Here is a 19,522-nt window from a genome sequence, read left to right on the forward strand (position 1 = left end):
ACTGGAGCAAAACTCTGCGAGAGCGCATCAGCCTTGATGTTTTTTGACCCAGGGCGATATGTTATCAAAAAATTAAAGCGAGCAAAAAACAAAGCCCATCGTGCCTGCCTGGCATTGAGCCGCTTCGCTGACTCTAAATATGCCAGATTCTTATGGTCGGTGAGAATTGAGACCACAAACTTAGCCCCCTCAAGCCAGTGTCTCCACTCCCCGAGTGCATCCTTTATAGCCAACAATTCCCGGTTACCCACATCATAATTCATCTCGGCAGACGAAAATTTACGGGAAAAGTAAGCACAGGGATGAAGGCGATTATCAGACACCCCCATCTGAGAGAGCACTGCCCCAATACCTATCTCAGAGGCATCCACTTCTACCACAAAAGGACGCTCTGGATCTGGGTGTCGCAGCACCTTGGCCGAGACAAATGCCCTTTTGAGACGGGCAAAGGCCGCTTTGGCCTCACAAGACCAGTGAGCAACATCCGCCCCTTTCCTAGTGAGTGCCACCAAGGGGGCCACTATAGACGAAAATCCAGCGATAAACCATCTATAAAAATTCGCAAAGCCCAGAAAACGCTGAAGCGCCTTCAAACTAGTGGGCTGCACCCAATCCAGGACTGCCTGTACCTTAGAACCCTCCATTTGGAAACCTTCTGAGGAGATAATATACCCTAGAAATGCGATTTGCTGGACTTCAAACTCGCACTTCTCCAGCTTCGCCCCAAGCTGGTGGTCTCTGAGTTTCTGGAGGACTAAGCGTACATGCTTCCGATGTTCCTCCAGGGAATGAGAGAAGATTAGGATGTCATCTAGATAAACAATTAAGAATCTATCCAAATATTCCCTGAGCACATCGTTCATGAATTCCTGAAAGACTGCCAGGGCATTAGAGAGCCCAAAAGGCATCACCAAATATTCATAATGCCCTGAGTGGGTATTAAAGGCAGTCTTCCATTCATCCCCCTCTCTTATTCGGATTAGATTGTAAGCACCGCGTAGGTCAATCTTAGAAAAAATGGTGGCAGTACGAAGCTGGTCAAACAAAACCGAAATGAGAGGCAGTGGGTACGAGTTTTTAATCGTGATACGGTTCAATTCCCTGAAGTCGATGCAGGGTCGCAACGAACCGTCCTTTTTACCCACGAAAAAGAACCCCGACCCAACTGGGGACTGTGAGGGTCTGATAAATCCCTTAGCCAAGTTCTCCTGAATGTACTCTGCCATAGCCTGAGTCTCAGGACGTGACAGGGAGTACAACCTGCTCTTGGGAAGCTTAGCATCCGGCAACAAATCAATGGCACAGTCATAGGGGCGATGGGGAGGTAGTACCTCCGCAACTTTTTTGGAGAACACATCTGCAAAATCTGCATAACATCCTGGTAATCCTGGCAAACTTAGCTGCGAGAGCCTGACTGGAAGGCTCAAGCAACTCCTGAAACAATCACTACCCCAACTAAGAATCTCCCCAGAGACCCAGTCAAATTGAGGGTTATGGGCCCTTAACCAGGGTAACCCCAAAACCAATGGGGCAAAAGAACAGACAGTCACATAAAAAGACAATTTTTCAGAGTGTGTGGCTCCAATAAACAAAGGAATTTGGCTGGTGCAGGAGGTAATTTTACCCTGGGACCACAGCCGGCGCTAACCGCTCAGCAGCTCCTGCAAGGCAGGGAGGCGCTGGTCGGAAGAGGCGCTCTCCCTGCTCTGCTGTTGCTGCTGGCTCCTGGTTGCCACTGCGTCTGTCACACAGTATGACAGACGCAGGCAACGTGAAGTGCGGCTCCGGCTCCCTCCCTCCTGTTTCCACCACTCCTCATGGCCGTGGCTAGGGGGGCATGTCACCTGGGCGTCTGATAGGAGAGGGCGCCTATTCCCCCTAATGCTCCAGTCTCTATGCAGCAGCCGTCAAGATGAAACTGAACATAAACTACATCTCCCAGCAGCCCTTGCTACCGGGAGCTGTAGTTTACTTTCAGTTTCATCTTGCAGTGATCAGCTGAACAGGATTGAGGGGGCAGAGGTAGGGGGACAAGTTTTCCCAGCCTTTCCCCACCCCCCTCTTCCCCCCCAATGCCATTAATCATGGCAGTGCACTCTAAACTAAGAAGTTACCTGAGGTCCGAAAAGGGGGCGGGGCTAGACGGCACTGTACTACACAGTGCCTTGCCAGTTGCCAGCAGTATGGGAGAATGGAGGGAATGTGAGCAGCAGCATGGCCAAAACAGTGAGTGTGACTCAGGGAAGGGCACTGTGTGTGTGACTGCTATATGTGTGTATAAATGTTTGCTTGTGTGTGACTGTATGTGAATAGGTGTGTGACTACATAGCTGTATGTGTGCTGGTATGTCACTATATGTATATGTGTCTCTATCATCCAGGATTAAGGACCAGCAAGTCCGAAACGCGTAGGTGAACAATTAGCAAGTGAAGCCCTGACGTCACTCAGCCTGCGCCAGACGGGTGAGGGGACGAAAGAACAAACAGAAGTATCGGGAACCAGCCGAAGGGCCGTGATCCACACGGGAGAGCCGAAGTTTGAGCGTGACTCAAGGTAGGCAGCGTTAGGGAGAGACAGTCAGGTTTCCCCGACTGCAGCCGCAGCACGGATCGCAGCTCCGGCAATTGGAAAGGAACACACGTACAGGACTTCCACATCAGCACAAAAGTGCTGTAAACTTTATTTACTAATCCTTTTTTTTCCCACAGGTGTTTGCAAACTTACATTTCAATTTAGCGCTCCCTTCCCCATGTTTCTAGTATTATCAGTGTTAAAGGAGCAGCTTCACATTTTAATATAAGCGCGGGTCATTTGTCATATTTACTACGTGTGGTATAATGTGAATACGATTGTGATACTGTGTGGCGTAATTTGAATTGGGGATACTATTATGTGGCCATGCCCCTTCCATGTGAGACCACACCCCTTTGCCGAGCACTGTCCCTTTCTTCCATATGGGAGGGAGGGCGCAAATTTATTTTTTGCAGGAGGCCGCCGCACCGGCCCTGCCTGGGACAATGGTTCCCCGTTTAACCCACAGATCTCAATCTCTGATGCCAAAGGTACTGAGGGAACAGAGTGTTCCAGGGCGAATTGACGGTCCATGAAAACCCCATCGGCCCCACTGTCAACAAAGGCCTCAGTCTTGACAGTTTGACCGAGGATCTCCAAAGTCACCGGAATGAGAAAAGTCTTTTTGGGAAATTCTGCCTTCTGGCCTGACAGGATATTTCCCATCACCCTCAGGCCCTGAAGTTTTCCGGTTTTTCTGGGCATGATACTACAACATGACCTTTATTCCCACAGTACAAACACAAACCCTGCTGTCTCCTCCGTGTCTTCTCACGCGAGGAGAGGCGGGTAGCCCCAATCTGCATAGGCTCCTCGGAATATTCCTCAGAGTCTGAGGTTCCCTTGGGAAAAAAGGAAACTGCGGTCTCCCTTTCAAGCCTACGCTCTCTCAGCCGTCTATCCACCCGGATGGATAACTGCATGAGCTGATCTAAGCTATCAGGCGAGGGATATTGTACCAGTTGGTCCTTTATCTGGTCAGAAAGGCCCCTTCGGTACTGGATTCTCTGCTGGGTCATTCCACTGGGTATCATGAGCCAACCTCCGAAACTCCGTACTATAAACCTCAGCTGGCCGTCGCCCTTGCTTAAGAACCGTAATCTGAGCCTCGGCTGAAGCCATCTTGTCAGGGTCATCATACAAAATGCCCAGTGCCGTAAAAAAAGCATCAACACTTTTAAGCGACGGACAGTCAGGCTGTAACCCATATGCCCAGACCTGTGGGTCTCCTTGTAGCAAGGAAATCACCATGCCCACCCGCTGAATCTCCAACCCAGAAGACTGGGGCCTAAGCCTGAAATATAGCTTACAGCTCTCCTTGAAACAAAAGAACTGCGAGCGATCTCCAGAAAAACGATCTGGGAGATTTACTTTCGACTCCTTAACCCCTGAACTTGCCGCTGCTGCTGCGGGAGCTCCGCTAGCGGCCTGCGGGGTGTTCATTTTAATGGACATCTCATTAAATTGTCGAGTCAGGACCTGCACCTGATCGACCACCTGTTGCAAAGTATTTTGAGGGGTATGCTCCATATTCCCACAAAATTTCAACAGGAGTAGGGCTGCTGAATATGTTACGCACACCAGTGCTAACAGGAGTATACCGGTGTATGAACAGAGAGGGAAGCAAAGCAAACGAACTCACAGACAGTATAACATAACATACACAGGAGGTGATGGAATAACTAATAAACACAAAGTGAACGGGGAAGCCCAAAGGCTCAGGAATTGGGTGTCTCCCTAGTGTCAGGAATGCTCAAATGGAATAGAGCGGACAATGAAGCGATGTGTAGTGATTTCACATGTGGAGCACCTGAAATTATGTTGCTAAGAGCAACAGAAAAAACCCCAAAGGGTTACCAATGGGTGTGGGAACAAACTCCTTGGTCAGAGATAGAAATATAGACACAAGGAGAGTATCCACAATCCTAACCCCCACTTGCAGGGCACAGGTTCAGCTTACTGCCACTAAACTGACACCTGGACGCCCTGCACAGTGAGGGAGGATTAAGCAAGCAGGTCTGAGAGTACAGCCGCAAACCTGCTGGGTTCACAGAATAGCAAAAGAACCCCAGCAGGTCAAACAACTGACTCCAGTTTTACTGCTAGGTCCGGATTGGCAGAATGAAGTACCGAATCCCAAGGCCTATTCGCAGTAAGCAACAAGTAAATACAAAGTCACACAGTACTAGCTAACTCTCTGGAACTGACTAACAAACAAAGATTCAGTAGCATTTGCCTAGCCTGAGAGGATGGTTTATATAGCAGGTGCTGTCCACGCCCCACTCAGACCTCACAGACTGTGAGCACAAAACCAGCGCCGGATTCCCTGCCGTGCACAGAGCCTGTAACCACTACACAGTAAAAACCCGGACCGGAGTATCAGCTGCGCTCAGGTTACTTCGCTAACACTTGCCTCCCGGTTGCCATGGCGACGTGGCAGCACAGAGCAGGAGATCCTAACAGGAGAGGAGGCTGTTACAGATGTACGGGGTGCACTACCTATAGTGCTTTAATCACAGGCAATAAGTTCAGGCATCCCTATTCTGGTAAGGAATTTTTTATTAGACCTGCCCTCACTTGCTCCTCAAAATTTGTTGTGTATTTGCTGTCTTGCCCATGTGGTCTTCACTACGTGGGCAAGAAAGAGAGGCAATTCAAAGAGCGTATTGCCCAACACAGAACCGCGATTAGGGCGGCTCTAATTGCGGGGACTAGTGATCAGGCCGTAGCACGACACTTTGCCTGCGCCCGACACAGCATGTCGACTCTGAGGTACAGGATGATAGCGCAGGTACACAAATCCCTCAGAGGAGGTGATCGGGCCAAAAAACTCCTCCAACTTGAGGCTTGGTGGATTTTTACTCTTGACACAGTCAGCCCCAAGGGGCTGAATGAGGCGTTAAGCCTATCCTCTTTCATCTAGGTTTAGATCTGTGCTGGCTTTGTTAGCCTACACGGTATCCTATATAGCCCTCTAATGTAGAGGAATTTCCTCTAGGGCCAGTTGACTGCCAGCTATAATCTAGAACATTGTTACAGCATATTGCATTTTCATTCTAGAGGTTTGCACTGGTTCCCTATGTCTGCTGCGCTGTCTCATATTAATTGCCTGCATCTTCTTTTACTATTTCATGTATTTATTTATATGTTTGCTATTTTTTTTTGAGTAGGTCGTTCATCCAGTGCAGTCACTATTGTTGTTTTGGCACAATTTTATATTGTGGGGCTTTTCCCCACATCGTAACTGTTGTTTTCACTTTTTTTCGATTTTTCTGTGTATTTGTTGTTATGGTGACTCATGGGCGCTCTGTGTGTTTCTCCCTTACCCTTCCGACGCAGGTCCCCGTTGGTTCCCCGCTTCCGGTGACGTCAACGGAAGTGTACAGACGGGTCCCAGGGCTGCGGCCGGCGGTGGGCGGGAGAGCAGGCAGACTGTGAGTATAAATGTTTTATTGTTTATGTACACTTGTTATCCTGATGATGGGGTGAGACCCCCCGAAACGTCGATCTATGACTTAAAGCTTTTCACCTTTACAAATCTGGAAGTGCCGCCTCTTTTGTTTTTGCTCTGCATGTGGGATTCACTATCTCCAGGAAGGCACACCAGTAAGGTTGGTTCTATGGGGCCACGCTGTCCCTAGTGAGTGCCGGGTTTTCTTCTTGGATATATTGCTACAGGCAGCCCAGTTTGGAACCTGTTCAGCTACCAAGGCACCTGCAATCAGCGACATTTATATCTTTCAGGACTTGCAGCACTTTTTTCACGTAGCACTTTACCTGCACAGGTCTCTTTATTCAGCACTTGCACTTTAAATTTAGCACTGAGCACTTAAGCATTGGACCAGACAAGAATGGCAGGCACGGACAGCACTGCAGCAGATTTGGTGAATCAGATGCTGGCATGTGATACGACTGACACTTTCAGTTATTCCGACGCCGAAGCACATGACATTCTGTTATCCGAACCGTCTTTTGATTTACGTGCAAGTGGCTCCAATGAGGATTTATTCAGAGAGTGGTTCAAACTAAAAATACGTGAAATGGATTTCCGCTACCATGGACTGACGCTCTCTGAATATTTCAGAAATAAGCAAATCCCAAGGGGATTCAGAATGCACAATATTCCGACGATAGGTCGCTACAGCATTCCTTTCTGCTCCAAGTGGATCGCGATCCTCAATAAATGCTCAATGGATCTTATCTTCCTCGTCATAGAGGAATCCACTAAGGAATTAAACAGTATGAAAGAAAAAATTACCAGCTTTGAACAAGAACACCTGTCGTCACTATGTCAAGATACCAATACGAATTGGTTAAATCAACTACAGCAGCAGCTTGAAAGTTACCAGAATGATCTTTTAAAATTCAAAAAAGAAAAATTGATTAAAGTCCAGCAAGACTACGCAGAATACAGAGTCTATAATTGGCTTAATACTACGAGTAGACCCCCAAGGGGTACTGTGCATTTTAATAAAGCTAGAGGACAACCTAAAAGAACTGGACCCTATTCTAGTACTTCAGCTAGTGACAGTGACCAGGCGCAAGCCCCGTCAGGGGTCCCTTTAGGCGTGGATACCCGGGCCTACAAGGCCGGGTCAAGAGCAAACCCACGAGGAGGGGGAGGCAGGCGCAGAGGCAGAGGCACAAGCAAGCCTCCGAAGGGTCCAAGGACCTAATCTTTAATCTTTGAAGCTGCCCACTGACGGAATTTGAGACGCAGGTTCTAGCTAAAGGACTCAGTTTCGTTCCCACGCATTTTCATCAAGAGTTTCAATGGAAAGTTGATAATTTTAAGTTTCATAGAAAACTTAAAATAAAGGAGTTTTTCGACAAACCTAGTCATAAAAGCAAAGATAAGGCCCAACGAAATGTGGGAGTTGACGAAGCAATGTCAGGACAGACCAGTGTTGGTAAAAAATTCAAGGCTGCTTCGACCTTTGATCCACAGTCTTTCAATCCGTCGGTTCAGACATTTTCCAGATTACTGGACCTGAGTAGTCAGGGGGCACCAGGAGCATTTCCCGACATTCATAGGAATCTCTCTAAGGATGAACATGCAGCATTGATGGACCTAAGTAAACGGCAAGACATAATCATACGAGGTGCTGATAAGGGGGGAGCCATAGTGGTGACGGACTTGAGCACTTACAAACAAGAATGCCAGAGGCTGTTGGACGACGGTGACACCTATAGTAGATTGTCAGGAGACCCCACTGAAAAATTCAAGAAAGAGCTGCAGCAGCTAGTGCAGGATGGTGTCAATCGAGGATACATAGACTCAGATACTAAAGCGTTTCTATGTAAAACCTTTCCTATTGTCCCAGTCTTCTACATTATTCCCAAATTACACAAGGACCCACAGCGTCCCCCTGGTAGACCCATCATCTCTGCCAGGGGGTCGCTGTGTGAGCCGGCAGCAAGTTTTTTGGATTTCTTTCTGCAGCCAGTTATACAAGGTACCTCAACGCATCTCAAGGATACTTCATCTCTTTTGAGAAGCTTTGAGGAAATTACCCAAGTACCCTCTGATCTGGTATTGGCAAGTATAGACGTCACCAGTCTATACACGTGCATACCTCACGATCGGGGTCTGGCTGCAGTACATCAATTAATCACTGATAATCCGTTATATACTGGTCCTGATGTTTGTTTTTTCATTAAGCTTCTCGAGTTCACGTTAAAGCATAATTACTTTCTTTACGATGGTAATTTCTTTCTTCAGCAGGCAGGCTGTGCCATGGGGAGCCGGGTGGCCCCCTCGTATGCTAACTCATTTATGCATGTAGTAGAAAAAGAATTGTTCTTTGCAGATTCCTATATCAGTCGGCATGTGTTTAAATATTATCGGTATATTGACGATATCTTGCTTTTGTGGACAGGTGATATTTCTACATTAGAAGAAACAATTTCTCTACACAATTTGTCTCTCAGCCCGGTTAAACTTACAGCCAGTATTAGCCAGCACCGTGTTCACTTTTTAGATGTAGATATCAGCATTGTCAACCAGTCACTACGGACAAGTCTGTATGTAAAACCCACTGACCGCAACACCCTTCTCAAGTACAATAGTTTTCACCCTCGGGCGACCATTGACAGTCTGCCCTTCTCCCAATTCATTAGGGCCTGTCGAATTGTAAGTGATTCCCAGGACAGAGAAGTACAAGTAGACATCATGTCTAAAAAATTTCTGACATGAGGTTATCCACAAAAGCTGTTGACTCAGGCCAAGACCAAGGCTCTGGCGCTTGATCGCCAGTACCTCATGTCACAAAAAGCACCTAGACAATCTGAGACGCACTTGTTCCCCTGGGTAAACAGATACACCAGTAAAAGTAAAATCCCCAGCAAAAGGGCCAAGCAGTTATGGCCCATAATAAAATCTGAGCCCGAGCTACCATCTTTACGCAATGCACGCCTGCTACCCAGCTTTACGAGGGGTCCTAAAATCAAGGATTTGGTAGTACGCACAGATATTACGGGGATGGGGCAACCAAAACAACATTTCCTCACGAGGAGAGGAGGCTGTTACAGATGTACGGGGTGCACTACCTGTAGTGCTTTAATCACAGGCAATAAGTTCAGGCATCCCTATTCTGGTAAGGAATTTTTTATTAGACCTGCCCTCACTTGCTCCTCAAAATTTGTTATGTATTTGCTGTCTTGCCCATGTGGTCTTCACTACGTGGGCAAGACAGAGAGGCAATTTAAAGAGCGTATTGCCCAACATAGAACCGCGATTAGGGCGGCTCTAATTGCGGGGACTAGTGATCAGGCCGTAGCACGACACTTTGCCTGCGCCCGACACAGCATGTTGACTCTGAGGTATAGGATGATAGCGCAGGTACCCAAATCCCTCAGAGGAAGTGATCAGGCCAAAAAACTCCTCCAACTTGAGGCTTGGTGGATTTTTACTCTTGACACAGTCAGCCCCAAGGGGCTGAATGAGGCGTTAAGCCTATCCTCTTTCATCTAGGTTTAGATCTGTGCTGGCTTTGTTAGCCTACACGCAGTGGCGTAAGTTCATCCTAGACGCCCGGAGGCAATATAAATACAGGTGCCCCCCTATATAGAGGCAAATTTTTTTTTTTTAATATATATATATATATATATATATATATATATATACATATACACACCACACCAATATTGATCCTGCAGGCTATATATATATATTTATATATATATCCTGCCATTCTTTGCAAGCATAATGGCGTATGCATGAAGAAATTTCCAAATGACAGCTCTTGCGGTGAGAGCTATTCTTTGCCATGATACAGTAGAACTTCCCGGTGTATGATCCGGAGTCCTATCTGTGCATGCGTGGGCTGATGCGCCCCACTGGGGGGTGCTGGGAGGGGTCCAATGGGAAATGTGATAGAAGCCCATCTAAAGATGGTGTTGCCCACCGCATCCAAGCCCTGGGGTCTAGGCTTGGTGGATAAGTAGTAAGCAGCCAAACCTATGAAAACTGCATTTTTGGAGGTTTGGCTGCATTTTTAACCTTGTGCTAATGATACATCCCAGCAGACCAGTGCCAGTTTAGGGTCCACATGGGCCTGGAGCTGAAAGTGAGTCTATTATGTGACCGATACTGCGGGAGGGGAGGCAATCATTTTGCTGGCTGTCGGGATTCCTAGCGGTCAGGATACCGACACCAGAATACCATCTCACAGGTCATATTCCCATTCGTGGGTGTCCACAACACCAATAGAGTGGGATGGGAACCACCGACACCACTGCGTTGCGAGTGCAACAAGCAAGGGCCTTCATTGCGCACGCCCCCTGCCAGCATTCTGATGGACGGGATGCTGCTGTCAGGATGCTGACAGACGGCATCCCGTCTGTCGGTAAAACATATGTATTCCCTGCGGGAGGACAATTAATTATGGGAGGAAGATGGGGAGGGATGGTCGCGGGCGGGCAGAAGGACTTGGCAAACGGGGGGGGGGGGGCAGATGGAGTAACAGAGGTCTGGAGGACGGGATGAGGCAGAATGGGGGTCATTGTATATATGACAAAAATGCAGATTCATTAAACGGGCATTGAAACGTTGCACTACTTCAATTGGTGTCAGTGTGCAAATCATTGGAGTGCCGCACCACCTCTATTTTGCTAAACTACTTTGCTGTGAGGGCACCCAATGTATTAGTCTATTATGTGGCTGTGCCAGACCCCTACCTCTATCTATATATACAAACATACATACAGTATACTGGCAGTGCACTTATACAGGGAGAAAGGGAGCATAGATGGATACCTTGTGTAGTGAAAGAAGGCTCTTCTCTCCTCCCCAATTACCGGAGGCAGAGCGCAATTAGGAAGTGGAATCCAAGGCAAGCGTGGTACCAGCTCTTAAACACCGCCTCGCACGTGTGTCCATCCATCCCGTCCCCCCCTTCCCCACAGCAGCGGGGCAACGGTAGCAGCAGCTCCTCTCCTACCTCCCACAGCAGGCGCGCACCAGCGTACTCTCCTGGGGTTTGCGCTGTAGTGGCGGCTTACAGGAATGAGTCAGTTCAGTGACGTAACTAGAAATTTTTCTCCCCCAAGCCAAAAAATGATTACCCCCCCCCCCCCTCCATAATTGGCAGTATAGAGTGTGTGGCTTCGTTGGGATGGGCGTGGCTTACCATAAAGGGGCGTGACATTGCAGGAAAAGACTGCGTTATACCCCAGTTTTCCAACCTGCACGCCCAGACGGGAAAGAAAAATAATCCTGATTCATGCCCCTTACATTATTTGTAATTTTTCCTCCTTATAGTAATGCCCAGTATACATTATGCCACATACTGCAGTGGCCCTTAGACATTATGCCACACACAATAATGCACATGACACAATATGCACACACCATAATGCCCCCGACACATTATGCCACACACCGTAATGCCCCCGACACATTATGACAGGAATCGCAATGCCCGTTATACATTATGCTACACACTGCAATGCCCCTGATACATTATACCACACACCGTAATGCCTATGACACATTATGACAGGAATCACAATGCCCGTTATACATTATGCTACACACTGCAATGCCCTTGATACATTATAGCACATACAATGTCTTTGACACAGTATAACACACACCACAATGAGCCTGAGACATTATACCACATATCACAATGCCCGCGATATAGTATACCATACACCGTAATGCCCGACACATTATGACACACACCGCAATGTCCGTGATACATTATGCCACACACCGTAATGCCCATTATACATTAAGTTCTACAGTAAGGCTTCTAATTACTTTTAAATTACCTGCTCGTTGCCAGGGGTTTCATGCTCTTGGTTCCATGCACGGTGCCAAGGGTTTTCATGATCAGGGTGTCATGCTTGTTGCCAGGGGTTTCATGCACTGGGTGTCATGTTCGTTGCCAGCGGTTTCATGCTCTTGGTTCCATGCACGGTGCCAGGGGTTTTCATGCTCAGGGTGTCATGCTCGTTGCCAGGGGTTTCATGCACTGGGTGTCATGCTCGTTGCCAGCGGTTCCATGCACGGTGCCAGGGGTTTTCATGCTCAGGGTGTCATGCTCGTTGCCAGGGGGTTCATGCACTGGGTGTCATGCTCGTTGCTAGGGGGTAGTGCTTGTTGCTAGGGCCGTGCTCCCAGTGCCACATATGCCCCCAGTGCCAGATATTCCCCCACAGTGTCAGGTATATGCCTCCAGTGCCAGGTACATGCCCCCAGTGCCAAATATACCCCCCCCCCAGTGCCACATATGCCCCCTCAGTGCCTGCTCCCCCCAGTGCCAAATATTCCACCACAGTGCCACATATGCCCCCTCAGTGCCTACTCCCCCACAGTGCCAGCAATATGCCCCCAGTGCCAGATATTCCTCCACAGTGCCAGGCATATGCCCCCAGTGCCAGATATTCCCCCACAGGGCCAGGTATATGCCCCCAGTGCCAGATCTTCCCCCACAGTGCCAGGTGTATGCCCCCAGTGCCAGATATTCCCCCACAGGGCCAGGTATATGCCCCCAGTGCCAGATCTTCCCCCCACAGTGCCAGGTATATGCCCCCAGTGCCAGATATTCCCCCACAGGGCCAGGTATATGCGCCCAGTGCCAGGTATATGCCCCCAGTGCCAGATATTCCCCCACAGTGCCAGGTATATGCCCCCAGTGCCAGATCTTCCCCCACAGTGCCAGGTATATGCCCCCAGTGCCAAATATACCCCCCTCCCCAGTGCCACATATGCCCCCCGCCCCAGTGCCAGGTCTTCCCCCCCAGTGCCAGGTATATGCCCCCCAGTGCCAGGTATATGCCCCCCAGTGCCAGGTCTTCCCCCACAGTGCCAGGTATATGCCCCCCAGTGCCAGGTATATGCCCCCCAGTGCCAGGTCTTCCCCCCAGTGCCAGGTATATGCCCCCCAGTGCCAGGTCTTCCCCCACAGTGCCAGGTATATGCCCCCCAGTGCCAGGTCTTCCCCCACAGTGCAAGGTATATGCCCCCCAGTGCCAGGTATATGCCCCCCAGTGCCAGGTCTTCCCCCCCAGTGCCAGGTATATGCCCCCCAGTGCCAGGTATATGCCCCCCAGTGCCAGGTCTTCCCCACCAGTGCCAGGTATATGCCCCCCAGTGCCAGGTCTTCCCCTCCAGTGCCAGGTATATGCCCCCCAGTGCCAGGTCTTCCCCCACAGTGCCAGGTATATGCCCCCCAGTGCCAGGTATATGCCCCACAGTGCCAGGTATATGCCCCCCAGTGCCAGGTCTTCCCCCCCAGTGCCAGGTATATGCCCCCCAGTGCCAGGTATATGCCCCCCAGTGCCAGGACTTCCCCCCCAGTGCCAGGTCTTCCCCCCCAGTGCCAGGTCTTCCCCCACAGTGCCATGTATATGCCCCCCAGTGCCAGGTCTCCCCCCCCCAGTGCCAGGTATATGCCCCCCAGTGCCAGGTATATGCCCCCAGTGCCTGCTCCCCCCCCTTGTGTTGGAGGGACACGGAGCGCATAGAGCGTCTCTCCTGTGTCCCTCCCTGGCTCTCTCCCCCGGCCGGTCTAATACAGGAAGTGCCGGTTCGTGAGCCAATCAGAGCTCACGAACGGCACTTCCTGTATTAGACCGGCCGGGGGAGAGAGCCAGGGAGGGACACAGGAGAGACGCTCTATGCGCTCCGTGTCCCTCCAACACAGCAGGGAGGGAGACCGCAGATTGACATGCGGACGCTCGTCCGCATGTCAATCTGTGTAAAGTCAGTGGCGCCACTGCGAGGCGCCCTCTTCAGGTGAGGAGCCCGGCGGCAGCCGACTCCGCTGCCTCCCGGACTTCCGCCCCTGCCTACACGGTATCCTATATAGCCCTCTAATGTAGAGGAATTTCCTCTAGGGCCAGTTGACTGCCAGCTATAATCTAGAACAGAGGTTCTCAAACTCGGTCCTCGGGGGCACACACAGTGCATGTTTTGCAGGTCTCCTCACAGAATTGCAAGTGAAATAATTAGCTCCACCTGTGGACCTTTTAAAATGTGTAAGTGAGTAATTAATACACCTGTGCACCTGCTGGGTTACCTCCAAAACATGCACTGTGTGTGCCCCCGAGGACCGAGTTTGAGAACCTCTGATCTAGAACATTATTACAGCATATTGCATTTTCATTCTAGAGGTTTGCACTGGTTCCCTATGTCTGCTGCGCTGTCTCATATTAATTGCCTGCATCTTCTTTTACTATTTCATGTATTTATTTATATGTTTGCTATTTTTTTTGAGTAGGTCGTTCAACCAGTGCAGTCACTATTGTTGTTTTGGCACAATTTTATATTGTGGGGCTTTTCCCCACATCGTAACTGTTGTTTTCACGTTTTTCAATGTTTCTGTGTATTTGTTGTCATGGTGACTCATGGGCGCTCTGTGTGTTTCTCCCTTACCCTTCCGACGCAGGTCCCCGTTGGTTCCCCGCTTCCGGTGACGTCAACGGCCGGATCCCGGAAGTGTATAGACGGGTCCCGGGGCTGCGGCCGGCGGTGGGCGGGAGAGCAGGCAGACTGTGAGTATAAATGTTTTATTGTTTATGTACACTTGTTATCCTGATGATGGGGTGAGACCCCCCGAAGCGTCGATCTATGACTTAAAGCTTTTCACCTTTACAAATCTGGAAGTGCCGCCTCTTTTGTTTTTGCTCTGCATGTGGGATTCACTATCTCTAGGAAGGCACACCAGTAAGGTTGGTTCTATGGGGCCACGCTGTCCCTAGTGAGTGCCAGGTTTTCTTCTTGGATATATATATATATATATACTGTATAAGGATACACTTGCCAGGGGGCAGAGAAAGCTGGGCAAATGCCTGCCTATCGCAGTGCTGCCCTGTGATCTCACCAGCTTGAGCTGGTGAGATTATCACAGGGCACACTGCGGTATTTTTTACATTATTTTTTTTTAGTAAATTTTCTCACATCGCATTTCCCATTATAAGTATGGGGAATGCGATGTGGGTTACTTAAAAAAAGTGAATCAAATGGTTTGGAGCAGTTTTTCATGAAAACTGCTCCAAAAGCCCTTTAATACATTCAGTTGATACCTGTACTAAAATAATGTGAAAAGGGTGTGAAAACACCCTTTTTCACATTATTTTACAGTAGTAAAAAATATTGTTAATAAATGGGCCTCTAACTCACTAAGGGGGTAATTTCAAGTTGATCGCAGCAGGATTTTTGTTAGCAGTTGGGCAAAACCATGTGCACTGCAGGGGAGGCAGATTTTACATGTGCAGAGAGAGTTAGATTTGGGTGGGGTGTGTTCAATCTGCAATCTAATTTGCAGTGTAAAAATAAAGCAGACAGTATTTACCCTGCACAGAAACAAAATAACCCACCCAAATCTAACTCTTTCTGCACATGTTATATCTGCCTCCCCTGCAGTGCACATGGTTTTGCCAAACTGCTAACAAAAATCCTGCTGCGATCAACTCAGAATTACCCCCTAAATACAGAAGTCTCCTTCAATTGAAAAAAATGTTCATTCTGTCATTTGATCCACATGAATGTAGACAGTCTGATTCAGAGTTGCACACAAAACCATTTTGTGGGCGGATCCTATGATATTTCTGAGGGGATTTCGCTCAGGGATAAACACGAAAAGAACCCCATAGATTTGTATTGAGTAATGCCATCCAAAGATGGCATTGCCACCTGCGTCCAAGCTCCAATACTGTATGTATCACATTCTGGAGCTTTGTGTATATGGGGTAAGTGGCCAATCCTCCAGAGGTTTGACTGCAAAAACAGCATTGATGCATCCCGCCCCAGGACCCCATTTCTGGTGGCATAATACTGTACTTAGAACACAGTGGTTAATATGAGTACCGGAGCTGCTGTGGAATCCAATTGATTTTACAGTGTAATGCAGAGGTTCTCAAACGCGGTCCTCAAGGCACCCCAATGGTCCAGGTTTTAAGCTTATTCATATCCTGCCGCAGGTGACTTAATTAGCACCTCAGCCAATTTGATTTAACCATCTGTGCTGAGCCATGGATATACCTAAATCCTGGACTGTTGAGGTGCCTTGAGGACTGCGCTTGAGAACCTCTGGTGTAATGACATTAATGGCACTGCCGCCAGTTTTTATGCCTTTAATTAGCAATAACTCACTATATGACTTTCTGTAGTAAAACAAAAGAAGGTAAAAAATGAAAATAAAAAAAATGCAATAATAAATGTGCAGTGCTCTGCCACAGTGCAATGTTTCTGTTCATCCCAGAAAACAAATGTACAACTCATTTGTGTTGGCTTAGAAATACAATTATTTTCATTCTACAAACATATTACAAAAAGTAGAACTTATTCTGGTCAGGAAGTGGCAAACACCCTTATGTCATCAATGGTTAACTTAACGTTGCCAGGTGCCAGGACAAATACCTCATTTCATTAAAATAGAAGGTAAAATGTGACAATTATTTACAGATTGACATAATGAAAACAAATATGTACACAGCAATCTGGGCAGTACACCAACATCAATTAAATACAAACTTCCGAGTCAAAGTGAACACTTTATATGAAATAAATGAACACTTTACACCAAAACTTATTTGTACTGTATGCAATATTACAAAGGTTAAAAGGATGCTGTATTAAGACGAACCTGATCCTTCATAAGCATTTAATTACATGAGCAATATAATAAACTTTGTCTCGCTTTTTTTTTTTTTGCCAGAGAATCACAATGTTTTCCATTGAAGCTATTTGGTAGAAAAAAACAAAACAAAACAAAACAAAATGTCAACAACAACAAATATCTCAAAACTGGTTGTTTAATGTTGGTGTGGATTTCAACGAAAGCCTAGTGCCCTCTATACTTTATTTTACAGTCAGGGCTGGGTTCTAGACCAAGTAGAGCCAAGCGCCTAAAGTTGCACCTTTAAAAATAAAAATATATACAGTTTTTTTTAGTGTGTACTAACTAAAATACACCTTACCTTGTTTCTCTGCAACAAGGAACATCTGAAGAAATTGATTCTCCCTGAGCAGATGGTATTTTCGGTCGGTATTCACTATTTATGTAGGAGGAGATCACATGGTCTGGTAGATGCCTGTTTGTGTAGGAATATAAACAATGTCATCATCATACAACAGAGGTTCAACCATAACCCCTTTGTCAATTCTTCCCCGTGTCTCCTCCAGCCTCATGCCCTGCGTCTCCTCCAGCCTCATGCTGCCTGTGTCCCCTCCAGTCTTGTGCTCCCTGTGTCACTCCAACCTCATGCCCCATGTCACCTCAAGCACCTGTGTCTTTACAGCCACATGCCCCCTTTGTCTCTCAAGCCTTGTGTCCCCTATGTCAAGTTCAACCTCCTTCTCCAGCTCTCCAGCCGCCATCCTGTTGTGTTACTTCCAGAATCGTGCTCCCTGTGTCTCCCTAGCCTCATGTTCCCTATATCTCTCCAGCTGTAAGTCTCCTGTGTCACTCCAGCCTACTTCTCCTTGGGTCCCCTCCAGCCTCTGTCTCAATGTGTCTCCTCCAGCATCCTATCCCATTTCATTCCAGCCTCATGTCCCCTGTCTCAACTCTTACCCCCTGTCACTCCAGCCTCCTTCCTGTGTCACTCCAGCCCAGGGCCTGCTCCACCAATAGGCAGCTGCCTAATGGCGCAAACCACTGGGGGCACTGCTGGGTCAGCTAAACTAAAAAATTAAGGATGTCTCAAAAAGACTTCATTTATACTGCACTTGCAGTGGCCACTGGTCTAACCAGCCACAGTTGCCACTGTCACTCCCTTCACCCCACAAATGATCTAACTGCCATTGCCAGTACGAGGTCTCTGCCGGGTCCACCCAGCTCATCAATGGAGCAGTGCTGTTTGCAGGTGTGGGTGCTCACCCTGGCCTGCTCTCTCCATCTCTTAATGACTCCTCTTTTTTTGCAAAAAATGAGGAGCAGGCTGCTGGAATGGCTGGGGCTGAGCTAAGAAGAATACTATTAACAAACACTGTCTGACAGCCAGTGGTGGCAAGTCAGCTCTGCAATCTTAGGCATAGGCGTGCGCAGCACATTTTATTAGGGGGTGCACCGTCGTAGGGGTGTGTCTAGCTCCACCTTTTGGGCGTGTCTAGCACCATCTATTGACGGTCAACGCAATATAAAATACCACCCTTGTACCAATCCTAATAAAGCAGATACATTGTCAGATATTGTGGTGTGCACCAAACAAACACCCCTGATGGCACTCACTGCAATTACACTGCTCCTCCTCAGCCTGGTCTGGCTCCCCCTCTCTTTCCCCTGCAAGCTGCAGTAACTCACTGACACTGACAGTCCAGACTAGTACTGCTGCTGCTGGAAAAACGAGTGATGTGTCAATGCTGCTGCCGACCGCCTGCCAGTATTGAATTTGTCTTCCTAAGAGGAACGCTGGCTGCATGCTGATCCTCATCAGTGGCTGGCGTTGGCATAGCATAGAATGAGAGAGGTGGGCATGTGGCGGGTGTGGTGGGTGGGAGTGCAAGCAGCATGATGTAATCACATCACATCATGCTGTTTTTGTACATGGAAGTGGAGCCAAGAGTTTGAAAGCCGGTGGCAGTGGCACCCTTGATTAACCCAGGCATCCGGTCAGTAATACAGTCCTGACAGGGTGCAGCGCAGAGGGGACAGTGATCAGCCTGCTCGGCGATCGTTGCATCAGGCATGTGAGATAGGGGTGCCGGACATTAGGGGGTGCCTGTGCGCACCAGGAACCCCCCCTGCGCACACCTATGATCTTAGGGTTGTATAGTGTAGTGTGGCATAAAAATGTATCAGGGCACCTCCCGGAGACAATAGACATGGGCTCCAGGCATGACGGGTGCACACCTTCCATTGTCCTCCCGATCCCTGTCCTTCCAGACTGCACATTGAGAAGAAGAAAGGGAGGTCATGACAGCAGGCATGTTGCTCTACATGTTGAGCAGTGCTAAGCTGACTGTTGTGTTTTAGCATGTAGACATGAGAGCTGTAGCAGAGATGGACCACAGCAGAGGTGCATCACAGCAGAGGTGCATCCCAGCAGAGCATCCCAGCAGAGTGAGAGGTTGAGAGCAGCAGCACATACATCCGGAAAGTAGCCCAACTGCTAAGTGCGAACAGAACGGTACAGGGCTGTTCTGGGGCATTAGGGGTCAAATTACTAGCCGTGCACCGCACTTTTTAAGAAGTGTAATTTCTCCATGCGTGCGGTGCCAGAGACAGCCGGCAGAAAATTCACAGATGACAGAAAATTCACAGCCGTTCACTTGGGAGAGCTAAATGCGGCAAATTCAAAAGTGCTGGCATTGATCAAAGTAATGTGCACTATGGACCTCATTCAGAGATGGACGCAGATCGTTGCATCTGCAGCAAGATCTCCTCACATGCTGGGGCCACCAATTTAATCCTGGACGCATTGATTTAATCCTGGAAGGATGTGGCCGCAAGGTGTAGGGTTGCACATGCACATGCACAGACCCCCTGGATGCGGCCAC

General features: G+C 48.4%; 1 long non-coding RNA gene across 1 annotated transcript; it reads left to right on the forward strand.

Annotated features, from left to right (window-relative positions):
* Positions 1 to 2,073: 2,073 nt before the first annotated feature.
* LOC134947737 (uncharacterized) lies at positions 2,074 to 5,998 on the forward strand. Its single transcript, XR_010182735.1, has 3 exons — positions 2,074 to 2,226; positions 2,381 to 2,553; positions 5,911 to 5,998. It is a non-coding gene; the product is annotated as an uncharacterized LOC134947737 (long non-coding RNA).
* Positions 5,999 to 19,522: the final 13,524 nt, after the last annotated feature.

This window comes from Pseudophryne corroboree, chromosome 8, assembly GCF_028390025.1.
Source record: "Pseudophryne corroboree isolate aPseCor3 chromosome 8, aPseCor3.hap2, whole genome shotgun sequence".
Classification (NCBI taxonomy): domain Eukaryota; kingdom Metazoa; phylum Chordata; class Amphibia; order Anura; family Myobatrachidae; genus Pseudophryne; species Pseudophryne corroboree.